The sequence below is a fragment of the Acyrthosiphon pisum genome, chromosome A1 (assembly GCF_005508785.2).
Source record: "Acyrthosiphon pisum isolate AL4f chromosome A1, pea_aphid_22Mar2018_4r6ur, whole genome shotgun sequence".
Lineage (NCBI taxonomy): Eukaryota > Metazoa > Arthropoda > Insecta > Hemiptera > Aphididae > Acyrthosiphon > Acyrthosiphon pisum.
Genome location: NC_042494.1, coordinates 91,524,359 through 91,551,420, shown reverse-complemented (window position 1 = coordinate 91,551,420; position 27,062 = coordinate 91,524,359). Strand labels below are relative to the sequence as shown.

The window sequence follows — 27,062 nt, the reverse complement described above, 5'->3', positions numbered from 1 at the left end:
AATTTTCAAAGTTTTCTATCCAACCCAAAAATTTTTATCGTTATTTTAAAAAAAAATACTTAGAAAAATTGAAAATTTCATTTGTCTATAAATAGCTCAAAAAAAGTCGAAACACTTTGAAAATTTAACCCTGTATAGACAACGCTAATATAAACATCTGTTGCAAATTTCAAGTGCTTACAATAATTATTTTTTGAGTTACAGTAAAATTAAGTTTTCGTTTTTGTCAAAAATTGGTTTTGCGTAAAAATTCGCGTTTTTCCGTTATTTTTTTAAGGTTTTTCCTGCCGCTTTTGAAAAGTATTGGGAAATTTTCACTTTTGACCCCCCAAAGTATCAACTAGATTCACTTTCCTTTCAGAAAAGGTACAACTTTTGAAAATCGAAGCATTTTTACTGCTCCAAAAGTTGTCGTCAGACACAAAAAAAAAAAAAAAAAAAAACACACATCATTGTAAAATCAATACATTCATCACTTCGTTCAGAATCTAAAATATGATTATTAATTTAATACTTTTTTTTTTATTAAAAATACATTTAATTACAATCTAAACAACATAATATACATATTATGTACAATAAGTAATTTTGATTTAAGATATGTACATAGCGAGACTGAAAGATAAGGGTGGGTACTTAGTAGTGGCACGCGAAATTTAATACTTAGTTATTGAAATAATATATAGCATATTATAATAATTAATAATATTTAATAATTACAATTTAATGTATGTATAAAAATATTTATAATATGTATAGCATAGATATAAATATAATATACACAAAAGTACGATATAGTATTACAATAATTTATGGGAGCAAAAAAAATCAACTTTTCAAATTATGTAAACATTATTAACAAGAAGCTATACATATTTTATTATGTGTTTAAAAATTAAAATTAAATGTATACTTTTATTATCAAAGGTTTTATATTATATCCTATACACTCCTGTTCAATAATAATGTATACAAAATAACAATAATAATAGTATTATGTACATATAGGTACCTAGTGTTATGTATATTTGATAGTCTAACTTCATTAATAACTGTCGACTTAATAGAATTATAGCCAATAGCGTCCGTCATCTATACAATTAACTTAAAAACAAGCGAGGCTGAATAGTTTTTTTAATAATATTTTGTCTCTCATTTATTGGTTTTACTTGAATATACATTTAAGTAAACTATACGAGCACTGCATAAATCGAGTTACAAATATGATCACTGTTCAGTTACTTGTTGGTGACTGTCCTGAAGTGTTACAACTCAGTGTGTCTGAATAAAAGAAAAATAAATCCATATTTTATTTTAGGACATAAAACGGATTTAAACTCGATTACGATTTTACGAGTGGGAAAGTCTCTACCGTACGTTTGAATATAACCGTAAATAACGTAATATGAGGGGTCTGAATAACATTCGATTCCGTAAAACTGTATTGAAAAGTTTAAATATTTGTAATGAAAATGTCATCCTAGTTTCAATATTATATAGAATTCAAAATACTAAAAAAAAAATACTGACAGTGGTAAAACATATAATCTGACAAATCAATAATAAATCGTGACTTAATATAAAACCAAAAACTTCTCCAAATACCTATTGTAGAATAAAAAAAATAATAAGTATAATGTACCAACTCACCACTGGTTATACGAGTTTATTGTAATAAATCTATTAGTATGTTTTTACCACGCCATTTTTTAATTAACGTTTTATTTGTAGTAAATAATAATAAAATACTAGTTGATATAATACATTTACTGTATAATACAGTTCATTATAACATACTTTTTTATTCTAGGCGATGTATTAAACGTTTTGAATACTTGTACAATTAGTTATCTTGCAGGTACCTAATATTTATTTTTTAATGTCATATATAATTACTATAGGTACTATATAATTCTCTGTGAATATGATTTAAAATATTAATGACGTTTGATTTTCGATTGTTATGAATAACGTGTTGAATATATCTATTTAGTATTTATGTTAATATTATAATATTTAGTTTTAAGATTACCACCTAAATGATTTATCTATAAAATGTAATACCAATTTTAAAAAGTATGTTTCATATTTTTTCTATAACTTTCTACTTTATTTGTATTTAATATTCAAGAAAATATTTGGTCCCACTGATTTTATAAATAATAATATATACTTCAGGTTTTAAATAATTTGGACAAAACATAGTTATGGGTATAATTAACAATATGGAATTATATAGGCCATAATATACAGTTCTAATAACCGATGGACCCTCGCCCTTACAGCTGCGAATTGTATTTAACAAAAAAAGGTTTGCGCCTAAATTATAGTAGTGTACTAGTGTGTGTGTGTTGTTTGTCAATGGCGTTCGAATGTAATTTAATGGAATTCGCATAAACAGGCTTAAATACAATAATATTTTGGTGGTAAATAGGTTGGGGAGTTGACGATGTGTTTTGAACGGGTTATAATTTTTGACGAGAGAGCTAGCGTTGTAATTGGGGAGAAACCGAAGGCCGATTATTCCACATGATTATTAAATTTATGACACCCTACAGCATACACACGTTTGGGAGAAATAGCGTTACTCCAATACCCTCTCCGGTCGCCTCAAAGGTATAGTGGAAAAGGGATAGTATGTTTCGGGGTAGATTTGTGTATGTTTATGTATACCTATGTATTATGTATATATGTATGTATGTATGTGCAAATGGTGGCTGGTTTAATTGTTGGTCCAATTTTCAGTCCTAGGACGGAATAAATTATAACATGTATTAAAATACAGGATATTATTGTTGGTCTGTACAAAGTTAACGTTGTAAAAATGAAAAAGAAAAACTTTGTTTTCTGGGTTCTGTTGAATTAATAGTCAACCGTAAAGAAAACAAAATCACCACTTCCTTTACGCCAACCCCACTCGGTGAACTTGAACGATATTTTCAAATCGCTTGTAACAAAAAATAACAAATAAAAGTAAATAGTTTGATTCATTTACGATTAAACGAGGTTTTTTAGCACAGTTCTAACTTAATTTTTGTTATAAACGTTTTATTTAACTTTTTATTTGGTTTTTATTTTTTTAGCATTAAAGTTTACTAGCTGCATAAATAAATCCTTATTCACTTTCACAACATACTCAAATAAATTGAAGTTGTTTGGTTTTTGTGAATATCATAGGTATGTTTTCTTTTTTTTAGATTGAAACTATATGAATGTTTTTTGATTTAATATGGTAAAAAATATGTGATTTATTTTTAATTCTTATAATATTTTATCATTTTAAACATTTTTTCAATACTTTATTGGGATTTGAAAAACATATCTATTGAAATAAAGTTGTTTAATTATTATAGTGACGAAAGTAACAACTGTTTACCAAAGTGACAATCGTTATACCATTACATTCGCTATTAGTAGTTTTTAAAATGCTGTATACCAAATAGGTAGATTTTATAGATATGTTCACATTTGTATGAAATAGAGATTCTTATTAGATTTATTTTGCTTACATCATGTGTGTACCTTCATGACAAAACCATAAACGTGATTGAATAATTTCGTGTCTGTATTAATTGTTTCAAATTGCTTGTTTTGTGTCTAATGTGAGCTACAGATACAGACACAAAGGAGAAAGCAGGTCTTTGAATGGTATTTAATCAAACGTCCCAGAAATGTATATATGAGATTTGCATTGAGGGGTTAAACCACTGGTTTCAGAGACCCTAGGGACACTGAAGTTTTAACGCTTTCGAACTATAGAAGGTGATTTATTATTTTAGCTTCGAAACAAACAACGTTTTTTTTTCTCATTTTCATTCGCTGATTATTTGAACACTATATTATTTTTTTATTTTTTTTTTTTTTTTTATGAATCTCCATCATTATTTAACAATTTTTTTCGTTTTTTGAGGTACCTATTTAAATTGGTTTTTGTATTATCATTAAAATGTACTGCAAGAAAATTGTAAAGACCAGTATTTATTAATAACAAAATAATTAGATTGTATTTTTTTGGCAAACAAAATGGAATGATTTATAATTGGTTTTATAATAGATTAATATGTAGATAAAATATATAAAATTATAATATCTATGTATAAGGTATATATTATATTAGTATTCTATAGAAAATTATGTTACTGTAGTTACTTTAAGAAAACACATTTGCATTATGATTTATGGCCATAAAGCATTTATGGTAAGTAATAACTAAAAACCTTAGCTATTTTAAAGACAGGTTAGTAAACATGGGTATAAAAATAATAATCATTTTTTTTGACTAATCCGAAGAGTAATGCGTGGTTAATACTTTGCTACATTTAATCAATATTTCGGTTATTAGTTTTATGAATTATATATATTAATAACTAATGTTTCCATAATATTTATGGTTATTTTTTGATACTTAATTTGTAAATAACGGTTTTGTATGAAGGATTCCTGTTATAATAATATCATAATAATATGCAGTAAAGTGTACAATTATTGTTGTCACCTTAGGAATTAGTTTTTGTCAGTTATTAGCACCTAACCTGCTATGACATCGAATTGAAAACAATCCAATAAATAATATTTTAACACAAAGATTGATGAAAAAACAGTATCAGTATAGCCGTATAATTAAAATAAAATATCCCTAAAATTCATAGTAAAACATTAGCGAAAAACAAAATTTCTGGGTGCCATTAACTATAGCAGTGCCACCAACAGTACACTTTACCATGGTTTTATGAACATTTCAGACTTCTGCATAATTCGTCTGATTCTATAAGGACACAATAAAATAATATATTTTATTACACTGCCGAATTAACAGAGTATAAATAATCTCAAACCATATGTTACTGAAATTTAATTTGATAATATTTTTTGCCGAACCTTACCTCAAAAATTATTACCAATTCAATGTTGGTAGAAACTTAACTTTTAGTTTTAACCATCAATATATCAAAGTTTAATATTTTTTCGTTTTTTTTTTCTTACAGAAATTATGGAGATTGTGTGACAGCCAAAACGTAAGTGAAACAATATTATATAAGTAGGTGCGCAAGTGTATTGCAAAATTATGATTTATTATTGAAACGTCGGTCAATAATAATTTAATAATATACCAATTATAATGGTGTTGTACCTGTATTGATTGTTGGACGCAATATAACGACTAAAGTGGCTTATACGAGTTTAATTTTATCAACCCATTATAAAAGTTTATTAATTTGTTTTTCGCCAATAACAGTACAACGCGACGAAATGTATAATATACAAATATGAATGGTGTAATATAATTTGTGGGTATGCAGGCGTACTGCAGCTTTCACCAGTCATATAGTTGACCATAAACCATAAAGTTAGGGTCACGTTGTAACTTATAAAACAGTGATACATCATGATTTATGAGAATTGTATTTTGTTCTACTTCAATTAAAAACTAGCGCCCAGGCCCCAGGCCAACCGCCGCCGTTCGTTCAAATATTATTTTCTGTAAAACCAAAATGTCAAAATATCTTCAAATATTAACAGATTACGATCATTAGAAGTTTTACTAGATGTACGGTTCGAAAATAAGTGGAAAATATATTGTAGTTGCCCATAACGAATATAATATAATATATTGTATCTCATTATATTACACCAGATGCCCGACCTTCCTCCGGAAGAAATTATTTTTTTACAATTTAATTTAAAAACATATGACTATTTTTTGGCTATGTAAATAATATAATATAATTACACATTGTAGTTATTGTTATTGCTAATTTCTGAAAACTATATATCCTATATTTTGAATTCAACCACTGGAGTGGTAAATTGTATTCTTTTTATTATAGAATAGAGATAAGGTAGAAAAAAATGTAACAATAAATTATTTGTTCAAGGAATAATATATATTTCAAATGGAAAAATGCAAGTGCAAACAAATAAATAAATAATTAATAGGTAATAATAACAATAATAAATAGGTGAACAAACAAACCAGTTTCCTTCGTCTCCAAAATCAAGTTAGATTCTTATATATACAGATTAACTACCTACGGCGTAGGTAGTTATAATGTTGTAGTATAATATTGTGTTTGACGAAGTTTCTTAATTAGAAAAATTTATTTATTTTTGTTTTTTTACGAGGAACAAAAAAATAAAGTATTTGATTTTGACCACGTTGCGTAACACGAGTGTGTCGGTGTTTTTGTGTGCATTTCTAGTTTTTTTTTTCTTCAACATTCGAGACGATAATCGAATTTCGTTGAGCCGAATAACATAATATTGACAGACAACTTCATTACTGAAACCTTTTTTTTTCTTTCTGTTTGCCGAGAGACCAACTGCCATTGGTACGTTGCTGAAATCGTTTATATAAGATAAATACAATATGTATAGGCGAATTGCCCAGTGAAATCGATCCCTTGTATTATGAATAATATATCAGTTTATTATTTCCAACTCAATCAAACCCGCGATTTGTCCGTAATGGTCAACATCAAATTATATCATATAGGTACCTAACATATATAGTGTACGGTGTTCAATTATTACAGCGATAGTTGTGTTGAAATTTATCGTCAATAAGGGAACTCCATGATTTATTATAATTCTAATAATATGATAATATCATGACGTGTCCAAATATAATTGCAAACATGTAGCTTATAGCTTTGAGATAGGAAATACCAGATGATTTTTTTAAGCACGTTCATCCCCGTTTTTCACTTCAATTTATTTTATTCAAATTATGATTTTATGAATTTTTTAATACTTAATAAGTATACTTAAATACTGTATTTTCAAATTCATGATATTATTTGTGTACCACTTAAGGAGTGTCCTATGTCGATACAAACTTCTATTTTTCACATGGGACCGGGAGTCCCCTTTTTACTAAAAACAATTTAGCTAATGAATTTCTTGACTGTTTTGATGTATCAAATCGAAATCCTAATGAGTAGTTTCTGAGTTATTAAAATATTTATATACTATAATGATAATAATCCTTAAAAATTATTTCATAAAAATATAAACAATATTATGTAATATCAGATGTAGACATGTAGTACCTATATTATTGTAATTGGGCCCTTTTTTATAAATTATTGATAGATCAAAGTAATTAGTAGTTACTAACATTTTCATACTATCTAAGCCTCCATATCTATCTACCCATTACCATAGACATATTATTGTCGTTAGTACCTATAATACAAAGTTATATAACTAACTCGTTCAAATTTTGATTTAAATGCATGACAATTCGCAAAAAAATATGTGCTAAATAGTTAAAAGTGAAAAGGGAGGTTCCTATTTTAGAAACAGAAGTTTGTATTGTCACGGAATCATCCTCAAGTAATCAAAAATATGATCTTCTGCAAGTGAATTAAAAAATTTAAAATCTGAATTTGAATAAAAAAATAATTTAAACATAAAAATAGGGCGAGCGTACTCGAAAAATCACCTTGTGCACGCCCCGACCAATAATAGTGATGTAAAATAAGAAGTAATTAAAATACCAATTGTGTTGAGCGAGATTATTATGCTGCGTGCGAGTGTATCGAAGACCTTTAAAATTGCTATTTAAATACCGAAGCGGAAGAGGACGAATATAAATAAGGTTCAACGATTGAGCGCTTTCGATTTAGACGATTTACGTGCAATTTTCGAGAAAACGTTTGAAAATTAGTAATAACTAAAAGCGGCTTTATATATTATTTAGACTTTGGAAGATATCAATGAGAGCCACGAGGTTATGATATTTTGCTTTTTAAATTACCTCCATAATTACATCGTTAACCGTAAATAGAATTAGGAAAAACGTAATTCAGATAACTGGAAAGCACAGCGTTTATAATATTCATAAAGCGAACCGCATGCATATTTAATCATCAACGGCCAAAACCTGGTTATAAAGTTTTAAACCATGTTACGATTTCCAAAGTACGATAATAATATTATACGTAAAAGGAAATTAAAAAATATATATATTCAAAAAAACAGTTGAAAATCTTTTGCTTGTACGCATGATATACGTGATATTCCGACGAAAGGCGAATCTGCAGTACTCGATCTAACGTGATAAATAATATTATAATCTTCAACGTGGATGTAAATACAAAACGAAGTGTAATTGTAAACATAAAAACTTATCTATAGATAAAAATTTGTTGAAAAGTACGATTACCGTTTGATATTATATTGCATTGATGTGGTTTTCGTTAATATTTTAAGCCCTCTAAGGCAATTGCATTTTAATATTATTATTATTTTAATTTTTCGTGTCCTACATTTGAAATTGCTCCCATTTAATTGCTGTTTGGCAGTATTTTATTTCTAATTCAATGTTTATATTATATAATTGAACTTAAAAAACACAAATTTAATTTTTCAACGTGTTACTAAATCTTTGAACTTAAATTTAAAATTGAACAATCTATTTGTTGACATTTAACGAGATATTTTCGGTTGATCTTCACAGTTGTGACTTGTTTAGCCTGTTAACGTAATTATTTTTCAGTTGAAACAAGAATTGATGTATTTAAGCGACTTATGAATCAATTGAAAGAATTTACAGTTAATACTTATAATATAACTAGCTGATCCCGTGCACTTCGTTGCCATGTTAGCATGTACCAACTCTATATTATAACTCAAACTTAGCATTGGAATTCATAATAATACTATATTGTTTAAAATAAAAATAAAAATAAATTAATAAACTTAAAGTTAAATCAAGAATGTAAACTCTAAATTTTAAAAATGTTCACAACTGTTCAACAATCATCGTTTTGATTTTTATAGAACATGATTCATAACAATATATAAAAAAACCACACCTTTTTTTTGATAGTGATGTATAGTCGTATTAAAGAGTTTGTTATTTTTTTTTTTATTATGTGAAGGGTGAGAATCTCAGTAAAACAATAAAATCCTTGAGCTTCTTTCATTCACTGGGAGAGTAAGCAGGAGAAGTATATGCTGGAGGGGAAAAGGAGGCTCGTAAATTTTGCAAGATAAGAGATTGGTTCTCAGCCAGGTGACTGTGTTCGTTGTTTTTTTTTTTTTTGCTTCACTTAGAACCCTTGGGACCTACAGCCAACTCGTTCACGTACCCTGGCGTCAAAATTAATTATTTGTTAACCCACACACACACACATACACTTATATATATATACCACTTGCACTATAATGGGATCCCCACCGTCGAAACTTTAATCTGGTTAAGTTTTACCGTCACGAAATTAATTGCTACTGCTGATCGATTTACCATGCCCTGTAAAATTGTATGTAATTTCATCTGAACAACATCAACGATTAAACCCTTCAATTTTCAATTCTAATCATATGTCACCCGGTACGGAAGTATAATGCGTATGTACACGAATCGATGTATATAATACAAGTCATTCGAGTGCATCAAATATTATACCTACACTTGAAAATCGACGGTTTTAAATTTTAGGTTTTGAGTAAAATATTAGCACACCTATGCTAGTTTTACGATGACGACATTTTTTGTAATTTTTTCCTGCAAATCATTTTTCGGTCGAAAAAAGTATTCGAGAAGTTCCAATAATAACGCTTAACCTATCAATTGGGAAATCAATTCTAGTTTGTGCCAATAATATATACTTAGCAGAGGTATTTTTTTGGAATTTTCTCAACAGTAGTTACAACATAGTTTCTACGGGTAAAAAAAAAACAAGAGACTATTTTATGCTGAAAAAAATTAACCAAGTGCGATTCAAGTCACAATCCTCTTCAAATGCAATGATTTAATTTCACAACACAGATGTAACTTGTAGGTACAATAGTGTAATTGCATGTGAAGAACATCAACGATTAAACCCTTAAATTTCCAATACTATAATCATATACCTCCCGGTGTGCAAGCATATAGGTACACGATTTGATTCGATGTAAATGTCAATTCATTGGAGTACGATGAAAAATAATACCTACATGAAAATCAACAGTTTTAAATTGTAGGTTTCGAGGAAATCGATACGCATCCACCTATGGCTTTACGATGATTTTTTTAGACATTTTTTTACTACAAATCATATATTTTTTCAAGAAAAGTGCTCTAGAAGTTCCAAATAACGCTTAACCTATCGATTGAAAGTCAATTCTAGTTTGTACCTATTCTTAGGAAAGGTCCTTTTTACAATTTCTCTCAATAGTTACAAGTTTCTCTGAGTGAAAAAATACTGGAGACTGTTTTTTGCTGAAAAAAATTAAACAAGTGTTGTTTAAATCGGAATCCTCTTTCAAAAGCAATGATTTAATATCACAACACAAATGTAACACACTCGTCCCTGTAGTGATCTACCCAACTACTAAAATATCATATTTTTTTCAAATATGTAAATAGAAAATACATACACTTTGACAATAAACCGAAAAAAATGTCATTATTCAAAAATATAACGTTTTAAGTCTATTTAAAAATGGACAGCATTACTACTTATACAACCACAATACAATATATATTATATTATATGCCTAATGCTCTGCGTTTCCTTTGAACTCATACATTAAAATTTAAAATAATTATTCCCCTTTTGTTTTTGTGAATGCTCCGTTATTATCAACGATAATGTATAAAATATGCAGGGAAGTACACTATTTATGTACACATTTTATTTCCAAAAATATTAAATAAAAGCATTACTTGCAAAATAAAACTACATCCATCGTCAGCATTTTAGAGAATCGACACAATAAAATATCTTTATAAATAATTATTAATACACTTAATACAATACGTATCTAATTGAAAAGGGCTTTTAATATTATTTTTGAGATACATTAAATAAATTTGCCTGACCCGCATTATTATTCTCAGATGTATTAAGAAAATATAGACACAAAATTTAATTTTACAACATTTTATTAAAACATGTCTTAAAAAAAAACCCTTTAATTTTAAATGGAAAATTCAGTATTCATAAGTTTTATAATTCATGACAATTATGAAGAGTAACAATGTAAATGAAAAAGTTAATTTTTATTTAATTATGATTAAATAATTCGTGATATTTAATAAAAATTTAAATTAATGTCATCAAAAGTTAGATTAATTTTGTGATTTTTAGAACTAAATACTATGTATATACATTGAGTTGGTACACAAAAATATTTAATGTTGATGAGTTATACTTGTTGAAAAATCGAATTAAATTTACCAGTTAATTACCTAGTAGAATAATTAAAACTTTAATTATATGACTTTCTTATTAGTTTATACAAATCTATTATTATAATAAATGTATAAGGTACGGGTTGAAAATAAACAGCAAAATATATGGTTTATAGAATTATTATCAAAACTTCAACATGGATAATTTGGGGTCCAGCATGTTATAAAAACTCCACTATAGTTTTATGTATGTTATGAGTTATTGTAAAATATTTCTTTATTATTTTCATTTCCCCCATTGTTATAACTTATTTATTACTAATCACAAACTAATGCTGCTTTAAAATATGTAGCTAACACTGAATAATCTGATTACTAATTTTTTATTATAAGCACATTTTTATTTTTGTTTTAAAAATTATTATTCACATATTGATGGATACATATTATTGCACTTTTGTGAAAGCGATTTATATTTTTATATTCTTAAACTTATTAAAATATACTTTTGTAATTCACATTTTTTTACAAACCCATAATAATACCAGTCTGAATTTTAAGTTTTCAAATCTTAGCACTCCAGACATTTTAATCCATATTTTTTCGTTAAACTACCTCCGCCCCCGTGGCACACAAGAAAACAATGATCTCCATAAATACATAAAAATCAAATACTTAATCAACTAGAAAAAAATCACTCACACCGTTTACTTCACCAAAGTGTTTCGAAATCTCCAAAATCCACTTATTCAATTTTTTTCCAAATAACTGTTACCAAAAGTCGTAAATGTCTTACAACTAATATAAAATACTGACTCAGGTGTTTTCTAATTAACCTGTCACGTGGCACTATTGCGGGTGCTCACTCATCAATTGTGAATTCTTTGTCACCAAAATTCCTTATTGTACGATAATATAGTCTTGTAGAGATTGTAATTTATTTTTAAAAGACCCTTGTTTAGCATTTATTATAGTTCTTGTAATAAATTTGATAAAAAAAAATTCTATTTTATTTTTAGAAGTATCTCTAAAATGAAACAAATTGCCTGTATTTTCTTTTGTGTGGTTATGTAACCACGTACTTTGGTACTTATAAAAGACGTGTTTATTTTGAAAACTAACTTATATCGACATAGGTAATAAAAGATATTGTTATGTTTGAAAAACCGATGTATCCGTTATTAAATATTATTAAAATATCTTATTAAAATTATTAATTTTTTCCCCTTAAAATAAACGGCTTGATGGTTTTATAAAATAATTTTTGAGAATAACTGTTTACCTTTGTAATTAAATTCTGTAAACGAAAACATAGTCAACATTTCCAACTTTAAATGAATTTTAATCCAGCATAATATTTCATAAATATAATAATTATTATAATTCATAGCTTATTAATCAATAATAATATTAATATGTACTGGACCTTCTTTAAAATTATGTGTTTGTAGTCTGAACTGTTGTTTAATTTTTAATTTCGTTTAAGTGTACAAAAACTTTTACTTGAAGATTATCATAATACACCCTGATGAGGTTGATACAATCTGCTAATGCACTCTAGACACGATATCTGAACATTGCAATCGAATTACTTTTAGAGTAAAAAAGAAATAGTATATACTCTTAAAAATAAATATAATTAATACGAAAAAAAAGTCTATAGTTCAAAGCAGTTTATATTTTAATGTACATATAATATTATTTCATACGATGCCGTGATATTTAGTGAGGTTATTAGTGAGTAGAGGTTTACACTACTTAAGGTAACGTTTTAAATTTAACGAATGAGATCTACATTATTATGTACCTAAATAATATTTTATTTTAAAGTATCTGTAAATATTTGGCCACAATATTAAAAATAATCGTTTTACGGCGCGGTGTTTACTATTTGTTATCTACACAGCTGTGTTACATTTCTTGATCAAACATTAACATAATATTATATACATTATAATAATATGTAATAATGTTAAAAGGGCAATTGTGCACCTTAAAGCGCTGTGAGATGTTCGATATCTTTTGTGCGCATGCTCCATAATAATAATATAGTATAACAGTATAATATTATTCTTGTGCCATATTTGTCTTGAATTCCTAACATTAAAAATATTATATCAAGAATTATCATTTTTTTTTTTTGTTCATTTATTCATTGCGGTGTTAGGAAATATAATTATCGCGATGGCTTTGGCTGTGCAGTCCGATATAGACTGCCATCGTGGTCATGCCATAGATTCGAGGATCAAAAATATTATAACATATAATATACGACTTAAAAAAATGCTTTCGTCTTGCATCATAAAATATATTCTGCTCGTTAAATATTCTCTTTAAGACACGGAAATCATCGGTTCTCTTTCCAGGACTAGTCGGTTGCCGAACTTAAGAATCCTTATGCTAATGACTGCTGGTACTTTGAGTTTCGGTGGGTTTTTGTACTTATCAAAAAGTTTTAATTAAACGCGGAGTGGCTAATGCGGAGGCAAGTGGCCGAGACCAAGAGTTTTTGGGAATGAACCGAATACCCTTCTGTTTCACGAAACCCTCAAGGGGCCAATAAAAAGAACCAACTAATTTAAGTGTTACCACTCTCCTCCTTCGTACCAATCAGACTGTTCGTTTCCATTTTTTTTATTTGACACTTGTTTCCGGTGTAAACATCACCCCTGACTACACTCTAAAGCATTTAATTCTAGTTCGTTTCACATAAAATATTCAAATAAAATCGATTTTTCAAAACGAAACTTGCTATTTTATACCTATACGGATGTTTATATTATTATTCAGTATAAAGACAAAATAAATCATATAATTTATTTGTTTTATATATATTTAATATTAATAATTATACTATTTGATTCAGACCAGTAAGAATTGCTCATGACGTATAGTCTAGTAGATTTAATAGTTTATATTTATATGATTATAATATGCAATTATAAATAATTATTATCATGTTGATGTCATCACTCATCATTGACATTGCACGTTATGCCTTATATTTTTCTCGTATTTCTTCTTTATTTAATTAAAAATAACTATTTTTATTATTAAATATTTAAAACCTAACAACTATATGTTCTTATTTATTTTAATTATTATATATTGTTCATTTTTACGAATAAACAAATGAAATAATATATTTCAGTAGTAGGTAATTAGGTTGTATTTTAATTTTTAAGAATATCCACGCAAAGCTACTTTCCACAACTTTTTCAATAACATTTAATTAGCTATAAAAGTAAAAATAAAGTTACTTACAAACTAAATGAAAGAGGATGAATACTGGTTTGCCATCATTAATATTAACAACGAAGAATAATTTTATAATAAAATATTCTGTTCACTATTGGCGTAAATTCTGTTTATTTTTTTTTAAATTAAAATTAATGATTTGCTAAATAATTACATCTCACCACTAAATCGAATCAATTTGTATAATAAAATTAAACACGTAGTCTAGTATTTCATTACTACATTTTTCTCTTTAGGTATAAGGTACGTTTCATTTCCTGGAATATTAATTAAGTATTTGTAAAATAAAAGGTCAAAATAAATATAACTTATTATTATAATTAATGCAAAATAGTTACGACCAGTTATCGATAAAAATAATACATACAAACAACAATATACAACTGAATATTACAAAATAATAATCATTTTGATGTGCTGTTTAATAAACAAATTTAAAACTAATAATAAAATAATCCACCAGTCCAGAATAAACTGGAAGAATGTTTTTAACAGTAAACACGTCGTATTATCGGGAAAGTTAATAGAGTGTTTTAATGAAAAAAATATAATCAATCATTATTATAACTTAAATGCCTAAGTAGGGAATAAAGTATTTAAAATTAACGGAACAAAGTGGCACGCAGGAGAACCCCGCAAAACGTCATCGGTTCAATCGCATCAATATTTTAAAAATACTTTTTAGGTAATAATTATTTTAATATACCTAGGTACGACGGATAAACTACGGTTAACTCGACTATAATACGTGTCATATGAAGTTTAAAATAAGACCAAAAGCTTTAGACGAAATAATCAATCGATGCCACCACCACCGATGCACTACAATAGTGTTGTATTATACGCTATGCCTTGTACCTATATATATATATATATATATATATATATATATATATATATATGTATAATATACACATTGTTATCGACTCGATACTACCTATATAGTATGTACATAGGCGGAGTCGGTTCGATTGAAGACGTTTTCATTATTTCCGACCGCCATAACGCGTTTCCTGCGTATACCGTACACCTAATTAAAACGTTATCGGAAGAGTATCCTGTGACGTGGCGATATCAGCACAAAATCACCGGGGTGATCGCCCCTCGAGTGTCACCGTGCCACTGACGGCGTACGCGGTGAAGTGGCCGATTCCATGACAAAAGCAACCCCTTCGCGACAATACCACCGTGGTTTAATCGGGTCAACGGTTACCGGGTCAGGAAACCCTCTGCGAAAATTTCGACCGCTTTACTGTTTATATACTGCTGCTGCAGTGCGTATCGCGCGAAACTCTGATTAATTTTATAACTGCTCTCGAACATCATAATATATTAATTTCGACTGTCGTGCCTATGGTAATAACTATTGTTACCACCTATACTTATATGATACGCTAAAACAACACAGGTATACTATTACGACCATGCGTGCGTTTTCTATCCGTTCTGATCTCTATAATATAGCAATTGTAATTTTATAAAAATGTTTTCATATTTTTATTGTATATACCTAAACTCTGCAGTGAAGAACGATGTAATTATATTATAAATTAATATACGCCTACCTGTTCGAGTCTTAATAATCAACACGATATTCCGTTATTTGATATATTTTTGTTTTCGTCGATCAATATTTTTTTCTCAGATTTTATAACTTTAATACCAGCCGAACAAAATGCATGCCATGTGTGTATATTAATTATAATATTTTTATACCGATGTGTGCTACAAAACTCTGATCAATGTGATGACTGCTGTCGAACGTCATATCATATTAATTTCGATCGTCACGCCTTAGATAATTGTTACTTATAATACGCTAAAATAACACAGGTACCTACATTAAATAGGTACTGTTACGACGCCATTTTCTATCCGCGGAGACCTATATAATAATGGTGATTTTGTACAAATTTTTCACAGTTTTACTTGTGAAAAACAGCGTTCAGAATTATAATATAATATAATACATTATAAATTAATGTTAGACAAGTCCTACTAACGCACGACATTCCGTGATTTCATATTTTTTGGTTTTCGAAACCATTTTTAAAATACATCGATCAATATTTTTTTTATAGGTTGTTTAATTTTAATACCAGTTGAGCAGTATTAATATAGTAAACAGAATACACAATGTTATATTGTTATGTGTGTACATTAATTATAATATTTTTATACCACAATGCCGCTGTGGTTTAATCGGGTCAACGGACATCAGGTCAGGAAACCCTCTGCGAAAATCCCCCCGGTTTACTGTTTATACTGCTGCTGTGTGTAACGAAACTCTGATTAATTTGATAACTATACTCTCAAATGTCATATTATATTAATTTTGACTGTCGCGTTTTGTAATTGTCACGCTAAAATAACATAGGTTATAATATTATGTAGTTATACCTACCTACGTACCTACTATTACGTCACGACATTTTCTATCTGCGCAGACCCATAATAATTATTGCTATGATATGCACTTTGTGAAGGACATCATAGTTATACACTTACGCATTATAAAATATACCTACTCAAGTATTAACGATTAACACGATATTCCGTTATTTCATATTTTTTGCTTTCGTAGGTAATCGATTAAAAAAAAAAATTAATCGATGAACAATTTTTTTATAGATTTTATAATTTTAATACCAAGCTGAACGATATTAGTAGCTAACATAATAGAATAATGTGAATGTGTAATAATGTTATATTATTATATTTATTTGATGGTGAAAAAATTAATTTTAGTTTTACGATTAAATAAAATGCTTAATGGTGGTATTCGGTGCATTTATATTTTATTTTTAGTTCACGTTCAAGGTATTTAATTAATATTTGAATGAATGAACATGCAAATTTATAGTTTATTTTATTATAACAAAATGATATTCGTTGATACTACTTAAACAATCAAATTCAGCTGTATATTTTTATCTTAAACCTATGGAAATAATCATCAACATTTGTTTGGTAAAGTCTTAACGTTTTTAGAAATATTACATCTCGATAGACATAATAACTATATATACACACAATTAATGTTGTGTAAAAAAAATAGTGAAGGAGTATAAAAAAAATATGTTAGGTACACTGTTGTGCAATGACGTCGTTAGAATGTCCACCTGGTAGCATAATAATATATTTGATAAAGTTTACTATTGCCGAAACAGTCGAACTTACAAGACAATGTTTTTTTTTTTCGAACAATTATCCTCAGATGCTATTTTTTTCCCTATTTTTTCCTCCCCTTGTTATTATTATATATGGCCATGATTTATGAGTGCAAAAACTTCTGTCACGGAGTTTGGAACTGGACATCCGGGCAGCCGACTGTAAACTTCAACTTACCGAAAGTGGAGTGGATGAATGGAAGGATATTCCGGCCGTTAAACGCTGAATGGTCATTTTTCACGCCAAGACAAAAATTTTTCGAGTATTTGCGTCTCAAACACACCGTAAAATTACATAAAAGTGGATACGATTGATGTGGAATTGATATCGGATAAAATACGACACAAACAAAAATTATGTATTAAATAGCTTTAATAAAAAAAAAACGCAATAATTACCCGGCAAAAATAAGTAGGCAAGAGGAATAGTGGGTGAATTATAGATAGGTGCATACAACATATAATTAGAATAATAAAATTAAATGCTAACACAAAGTGCACGATTAAAAACAATTGTTTATTATTTTATTGAATTTAATATTATATTCTTATAATAATTAATTTTGAATAATATCATAATATACTTCTATAATTAAATAATTCAACGAATATAAATGGGCAGTAACGATAACGGATTAAACACAAAATCAAAGTCCTTTTTTTTGAGACTACGAACTGTGTTTGTGGTATAGGATTATAAAACAATACATTCGCAAACGGATGTGTAAAAAACATGTCAACATAATATTATGCCTGTGCTATTTTTACTCCACGCTGGTTTGATAAAACTGTTAAATAATTATCAATATTTTCTTATTTTATTTATTTTTTAATCATAAAGTCTTAAAGAAAATTTAATTTAAAAACATAATTCGGTATGAAAAGTGTATAAAAATATACCAGAAATGTATATATTATGTATAAAAAAACGAGTCTCTCTAACGACATAAACTATACAGCCTTATGGAACCACTCGCTGGAAATTCGAAACTAATTTTAGTCCCAGCACGATGTTTCCCGTTGATTATCATTTAGTTATTTTCTAGCAGAAGCTCTTATCAGTCTAATGAATTATAACATAACATCTTCTTCTTTTTTTTTTTTTATTGAGTGCCGACGTTTCGGAAATTAATTTGGATCCGGGCGTACCTGAGTATCCTTGGTTGGCAGATGACGTTTATAGTATAATATAAAGTAAGACTGGCGGTATTTATTCGGTAAATCGCGATACCGGATTAATCAAAAAACCGGTGTACCGAAACTTGGATGATATTGAAAATTGAACATAACATTGGTACCTACATAAAATAATCAAAAATCGACAGTACGCCTATGTAAGTATACTGCAAAATGATCGAATACAAAAAAGTTAAATAAATATTTATTTCGGTACCCAATACATGATCTGAGATGGGAATCTCTATGACATTTGATACGACACGAAACTCGTAACGCAAATTATGACGTGTGATTCGTATATCATTGTTGAATAAACTTAAGCCGTATTTATCGACAATATCAAAGTGCTGTGAAGTATCAAGTATCGAAAGGCGTATTGAAAAATCAATAACTCAAAGTTCCCGTAGGTATATGAATACCGCCAGCCCTACACACTGTAAATTATAGAACCCTCGTAGCGCATTACCAACTTTGACCGTACACTTGCATGTTCAAAAGAAACGAAACTAGTATCACCTTTCCCTCTAAAAACTCTCTCCTAACGGTCTATTACCTCTCTGGGGAGGTTCACTATATTACATTACAGAAGGCTCATATTGTCTACGGTCGTAGACACAAATAATAAACTTCTGTACGTACTTGCAGTAACGGCTATGACGTTTAAAAAACAATAGAATTTAGTAGATCGGCCGCTAGACGAATGGTATTGATTCTCTAAGAGGGGACTGGAGGATAATATTATCTACTGTAGACTTCAAAAAAATTATAATTGAATCGTAAATATTAAAAACACGTAGCCAGGTATAAAAATAATTATTGTTTGGTTTTTTTTCAAAAATAATATCCATATAAACGCGTAATTGGAACAAAATAATAGTTATGATCGGATCTTAGAACGAATAGTTATTATATATATATATTTCATAATAATAATAATATGTTATATTGAATTGTATTTTTGTCGTCCGAAAAATACGGAGCTACTATAAAAATATATAATATAGTAATAGTATTTTATATAGTGTTGTCGTTGTCGAATCACAATATGTATAAATATAATAGTGCTCAAAATCGAGGTGTCGTAACAGTATTTTTTTCACAACCGTTTCGATACCAAAGGATAAAGCGATAATATAAGAACCATAGTCTTTTTTTTCTTTTTATTTCATTTTTCATCCATTTTTTTGCCGTTACGATATTTACCTCTCAGATTATAAAGAATAACGCGTATGATCGTAAGCGGTATCGATGACGGTATCGATGCAAAAATGAGTAAAAATATTATAACGAGACACAATATATACGCACACACTTTAATCGGCAAGTATCGACCTTTTAGGTTATGTCCACAACGATATAAGGTGAACAATCGACAGTCAGTTTTTATCATTTATTATACACTATCGCATGTGCCAAGTAAAATACGTTTATTGGATTTCATTCATACGACTTAAACAGTCATGGCGTAACGTCTACTATTATTTAGCGTAACTATCGTTATAAGTTAGCGAGCTTATCATTTTATTTTTTAATAACCGTCAAATATATTATTTTAATTACAGTCTAAAATCAGATACACAAGTACAGATTATTGTTTATAATCATATTGTTGTGTGGAAATGTCAAATGGAATTATACAAAATTATTATATTACATCGGTTGTACCTTAGCCAGATAATGGTATCTTTGATTTTGTTTGTTCATAACAACCATTTTGTGCATTTGTAGGTATCATCTCTTTTTCTATAACCATTTTTTAATTATTAAAGTTTTATAATATTGTTTTGATAAATCAATAACGGTTCTAAGACATATTGTTTTTTATGGATGCATATTACGACACGACTATTTATTATACAGATTTTAAGATGTGCAATCTACGGAGCACACCTCCGTCCACCTGATTCGATACAAGTTGGATGTGTAGTTAAATATTAACATTATTATGTAGTCTAAAAATCTAAATATTGTATATAATATTATGTAATAATACAATACTACGTCATCGCCATTATAATTTGTAACCCGGCGCTCTAGATAGGCAAGCTAGCTACGTGTGTGTTCAACTTCCAAAAAATATTGGAAAAAAAAAACATTCGCATACCTACACACATCTGAGTTACAGCGGGGCGCAGGATCGGTTCCGGACCTCACCGCTCTCGCCTGCACCATGGCGTTACACGCCGGCTGACTATACCGTGGTCGCGGTACACCGGTGCGGTAAGCGCGCGTCGCGAAATGCCGTGCGTGGATCCCGACCGGAGAAAACGCGTACGCATAGCGACGACCGCAACGCGCGCGTGGACCGCAATACACGGCGGCAACGTCGGCCACGACGGCAGAGGGTCGGGCGGGGGGAGGCGAAAATGAGATCGAAGAGGGGGCGCAGGGGGTCGCTGTGGCCTTGGACGCGACGGGAGACACTGTGCGCGCGCGATCATTATTAACGGCGGGCACAATGGTCGTCGCGCGTACAATGTGTGTGTGTGAATAATATAATTTTGACCGATTTTTCGCGGCGGTCGGGCGATCATAATAATACACACAATATATTTTATATATGTATATATATTATAATATAAACAATACGAATCCGCCAACGACGATAAATAATAATAATACGCGCGCGATGGGACGTCGCGCCGCCACTAATCACGACGAAAACCGGTGGGGGCGGCGACGGGGTCCGGCCGAGCCTGCGGAGGGTTCGTCGCACCCGCACGCGCGAGAGCGAAATACGAAAATAGTACGTCGTATTGTTATATTATATTATTGTGTATAAAGTATTATTCGTATATTATGCGTATCCGTATATAATGTATATTTTATTCGCACGTCAACGTATACAGTGTGGGTCGAAGAGATATGGCCGAACGAGTTTTTCTCGACGCGGGACGGGGATGTTTGCAGGAAGAGATCATTCGATCCGTCGGGTAATGCCGTTTAGTCGTCACCGCACGTGGAGCGGAGAGACTGCAGGCGAAGTCTCGCTTCGGTGCGTTCACTCAGACTTTTTGGACTTGCTTCGAACAGGGTGCGGGGACACCTGCTCGACGATATTTTCAAAACTAGGAATGGCACTTACCAGGATTTGTATAAATAAAAATGATCGTACGTCTAAAGTATCCTGAGTTATTAGGGTCCATCTGTTTCACATATCCCTTTCCCGTGACCCACCCTGTACGTATATATATATATATATATTATGCGTATACGACACGTTTATTTACACACAAGCGACAACGACGACTATACGACGCGTGTATAGTGTTGCCGCCACTGCGGACGGGCTGTGGTCCGTGGTTGGGGGGGGGGGGGGTGATAAAAGGGTTTTCAGCGTGCGGGAGAGCCGTTGACGAGTAGGACGTCGGCGAGAGAGCGTTTGATTGAATGGATCGAGCGGGGCCGTCGCATAAATCTCGCGTCACCCCTCGCCGGAACGTCGGTAATCGGTGGTGGGTGTCGGTGGCGGGTGCGTGTATGGTTTAGCACGTCGCGGCTGCAGGTATTTATAGGGTCGGGTGTGCCCGAGAATTGGAATAATATTCCATACATCATGCGGCGTTGCATATATATTTATTATAAATATATATACACACCCACGACGTGGTCGGGCGCGGGTTTGCGGAAGACGGAACGACACCTTGTCCCCCATCCCCGCCGTCACCGCCGCGCAACCGTCGGCACCCCGTCGACACTACCCCTACAACTACCCCCATCGCACTCGCACATCCCGTCCACAGACCCGCGGGAATCGTCCTCACCGCCTCGCACGCATATATCCCGCTGACCCCGAAAAACGGAAACAGAAATCCCGTCGGGCAACGGTGTATGTATATATATATGAATTTATACAATATACATAATATATATATATGTATATGTATATAATATATACACGGGGACAAACGTATTCAACGACAACGAGCCGAAAATCATTGTTCCGGAATAACTATAAATCCCCGCGACCTTGCAGTACGCCGCAACCGCAAACGTCATGGCATTGTAATCGTATTTTGTCCCGATGCTCTCGCGCCTGTGTGTGTGTGCTTAAACATTATTTTATTTATTATTATTATACGTTTTTTTTCACAAGTCTCGAAAAAAATATGTCGATAAACCCTATATAACGCCAAAACCCATCACTTCACTTCATCGCATTGTTATTATACGCCTTTTCACGAGCACCGTAGTCGTACGCGTAGCAGTCTCGCCCGCCCACCGCTTACAATATTATTATTTCCGCATTTGAGACGTCACTTTATACGTATATTATAATATTATAATACAATGTGAAAAACGTCACTCAAAAAAAAAATTATATTATTATTAGTTACGGCTGAAAAAGTATTTATCGACGAATACACTATATTTTATATTGTTATGGTGTTTAAAAAAATAATAATAATAATAATAATAATTAATCGAAACAATATTATTATAACTATAACCTTAATATTTAAGACTTTTTTTATTCATCAAACCAAAATTTTAAACGTTTATAATAAATGTATGAAATATACAACAGCGCTTTTGTTGGTCGTCACATACGTTGCTCACATTACTCATGTCATTTATGCTAAAAAATACCTATCCTAGATAATAAATTGGTTATCTTTTATAAATTGTTTTCATTCAAAGTAAACACTTAACCACTGTTTGTTGGTATACTTCTGAAATATTTCAGAATAATTTAGACGATACCGCATTAAATATAGCATTAAAAATTTTATAATGTGGCCATTAGCACCGCCATTTGAAAAAGATTTTTTTTCATACCATTTTTCTCGCGCAAAATATATAAATGTTAAGAATAGTTTTAAATATGAATGTTTTGAACAAGGTCAACTGTTATAATATATGTATACGGAAATATGCGTTAGAAAGTGTGTTTAGCAATATTTTCGATGCGGGACAGGTGTAACGAACAGACATGCTACCCACTCATAGTCCTTGTCCTTGGTAGAGAATGCAAGAGACCCGGTGATTGGGCGCTGACAAAATCTGCTCCAGACCACATCGGAAAATTCATAAGAAAGGGTAGTGCAGGAGGAGCATATATTACGCACAAAAGTTGGGGTAAAACATAGCACGACACCGGTACTTCGGTGAAGTTCGGAAAGGGTGACGTAGTCTACTACAAAGCACACCACCTATCGAAGGCACATAAGAGTTTTAATGCCAGATTCACGCCAAAATTCACAGCTCACTGTGGATCCCGGTGAGCCTAGCAAAACAGGTCGGAAAAAGAGTTTTTCTTACCGACTAGCAACCTCCGTGGAAAATACAAGTGTCATCTCTAAAACGTGCACTCACCGAAGAACAACAAAATAAACAATAGTTTGTACTAACCGTCGTTTTCAGACATCATGAGCAGCTACAACAAGCTGAAAAGTGGCAGCGGGTGGCAGACCTAATCACGCAGATGGTGCTGGTGTCCGGTGACCAGGACGAGCCGCAGACTGCCAACCAGAACAACTGAATGACAATCCTTCACCTGCTACAGGACCTCTCCCACCGCACCGCAAATCATGGGACGCAAGACAAGTTGCGCCGGACGAGAATCGGTTGCCAGCGGCAGCTTTATCGCATCGTACCCGTCCAACCGAAAACTCGTCGCAGTAATATATCGTACGCCACTGTTTTTGTTACGACTTTAACTCCACGTTGTAGTATAACTGAAAGTTTTCATTAAAAATATATATGTCTTCATGGCCGAATTATGACGAATTATGTTGTTTAAATCAACACTCAACATCAACACCCGTGTCCGAACTGTCACGAAGCCTAGACTACCACACCGATAGCTTACGTCAGTATTGTAACACGTCAGACCGTGTAAAAATATAATGATTGTATGATATATTTCGTCTCGTAAAAATATAATTTCGATTTTCATCATGATTTTCAATAAGTTTCCTTTTTATTCGTTATGTTCCATTTAATTTAATTTAATAACTTTCCTATAATGTGATATGAATTTATGATGGCATCAGAAAGGGAATAGCACAAAAAAATAACTTTTATAACATACGTTTGACTTTTTGTTGATTAATTATGAATCAATGACATTTACTTATTGGAAACTTCGTCGTAAGGAGATGGTTATCCTGATATATCAGTCAAAGTTAAATATATGAACACTTCTGTCTAATTATTTATTTATTTAGTTAATAAAATGGCATTACGAAAAATGCTGGCTTGAAAACCTTACAATGTCGATAAATTTTAATCGACTGTACACAGATTTCTAGAACAGCCGGGTGACCAAAACAAACTCAATTTGGCATTATGAGTTATAACATAAAACAATAAAGTAAAACGTTAACAACCTATCTAACCTATTATTTAGGAGATCCATAGACAATATACGTCACGACTGTGAAATTTGCGGTGGAGTTAACAGCATGAAATGAACAAACTCACATGTGGTGAGAGGAATCGTGAGCTCAAGAAACGGTACTCGAGTAACGTATGTGATAAATCGTTCGTTCAGAACGGTCATCTGAAAGCACATCAGCGGACTCGCGCGGCAGGGAAGCCATACCATTGTGACGTGTGTGACAAATCGTTCAGTGACAGTGGCCAACTAACGGTTCACAAGAGATCGCACATAGGGAGAGAAGCCACATCACACGGATATGGCTTCTCTCCTGTGTGCGATCGCTTGTGATCTGTTAGTTCATAGTTGGTTATTTTGGCTGAACGATTTGTCACATACTTCACAATGGTATTGCTTCTCTTCCGTGCGAGTCCGCTGATGTGCTTTAAGATGGCTATTGTCACTGAAAGCACATCAGCGGACTCACACGGGAGAGAAGCCATACCAGTGTGACATATGTGGAAAATCTTTTGCTTCGAGTTCCAGTCTGACTAAACACCGGTGAATTCATACGGGAGAGAAACCATACCAAAAATGATACGCCCATGGATGCCGTTTTTAATGATATAGTGACGTATGGGTGGTTTTTTTATGTAATAGCAATTATAAATTGCGATTCGTTTTTCAAAATCTGTAACGGAAAACAATCGTCTATGATTCGTAATTTGAATTATTAAATAGTAAGATATACACACACTGTATTTGGAATAAAAAACTGTTAAGTAAAATATTATTTTTAAAAATAATGTAGTTGAATAATAAATATATTTAAATATTAAATAAGTTTTGAATTTAAGTATTTTTCGAGGAATATAGGGAAGAATCATGTAATATTCGGTGTCCACTGGAGGTCGATTACTTGTCAGAATACGTTGGTCGGGTGGTCGAGGGCGGTTCTCTTCGGAGGAGAATGACTACACGACCCGAGACCTCTGCTACTATACCATGCATGTGTTAAACGGTATAATAAATTAGTATGTGTATATTTTATAAGATATATAGGATACCCGGGTTGTGCATATATGTTTAGGCATCCTGATGTCATATAAGGCTGATTAGTGATTTTATTTAATTGCCTAGTGTAAACGATGTACCTATGTAAGATTATTGTGCTACGTTATTGAATAGTGTGTCTATGTTTTTACTTATATAAAAATGTTATATGACATAATTGTATTCACTCATGTGAGTATTTACATGTATTCGTGGATAATTTTAAACAGCAAATATTAAATAGAAAAAAATGCTTCGATCATCAACATCAATATATTTTTAATAGGAGAGGGAATCTATAGTCTGTACTTTTAGCAGGTAAAAATCAAAAATTGTCAGTATTTTTTAAAATATCGGGAAAAATAAAACAAAGTTAGAGAAAAGCCCGAATTCTTACGCAAAACTTGTTTTCGATAAAATCGATATTCTTGTTTTGTCGCAATGCAAAAATTAATAACTTTAGATAGGTATAGGTAGGTACTTGACATTTTCACAAAATGTTTCCATCAACATTTCCCATATACGGTATAATTTTCAATATATTTTGACACTTTTTGGATATTGATAGACGTTTGACATATTAGATTTTTTTTAGTTTTTTTTTCTATAAATACCGATAAAAATATTTTTGTTCGTTAAAAAACTCATTAATTTACCTCATAATGTGTCGTGATAGCTATTTAATAATATTAAATATTCATAGTCAGATTTTTTTTTTTATTAGCAATTTAAGTTCAAATTTTGACAACAATTCATTAAAATCACGATAGTATTACAATGTACATTGCAAAATATTTTAATTGTTCAATTTTTTTTAATATGACTTAGAAATTTAATACAAACTTCTACGAGTACTTGATACTGGAACCATAAAATCTAAAAACATATAAACAATTTTTTTATAGGCATTTAAAATTTATATTTGGACGAAATAAAATATTTAAACGAAGAATAA

At 30.8% G+C, this 27,062-nt stretch overlaps 1 protein-coding gene across 6 annotated transcripts in view; it reads left to right on the top strand.

Annotated features, from left to right (window-relative positions):
* LOC100159515 overlaps positions 1–27,062 on the top strand; it is a 383,802-nt gene that overhangs the window by 205,535 nt on the left and 151,205 nt on the right. For all 6 annotated transcript variants that reach the window (XM_029487770.1, XM_016801133.2, XM_029487768.1 and 3 more), the window contains exon 6: positions 4,986–5,015. The gene's annotated coding sequence lies outside the window, so the exon portion shown is untranslated. The remainder of the gene's footprint in view (positions 1–4,985; positions 5,016–27,062) is intronic.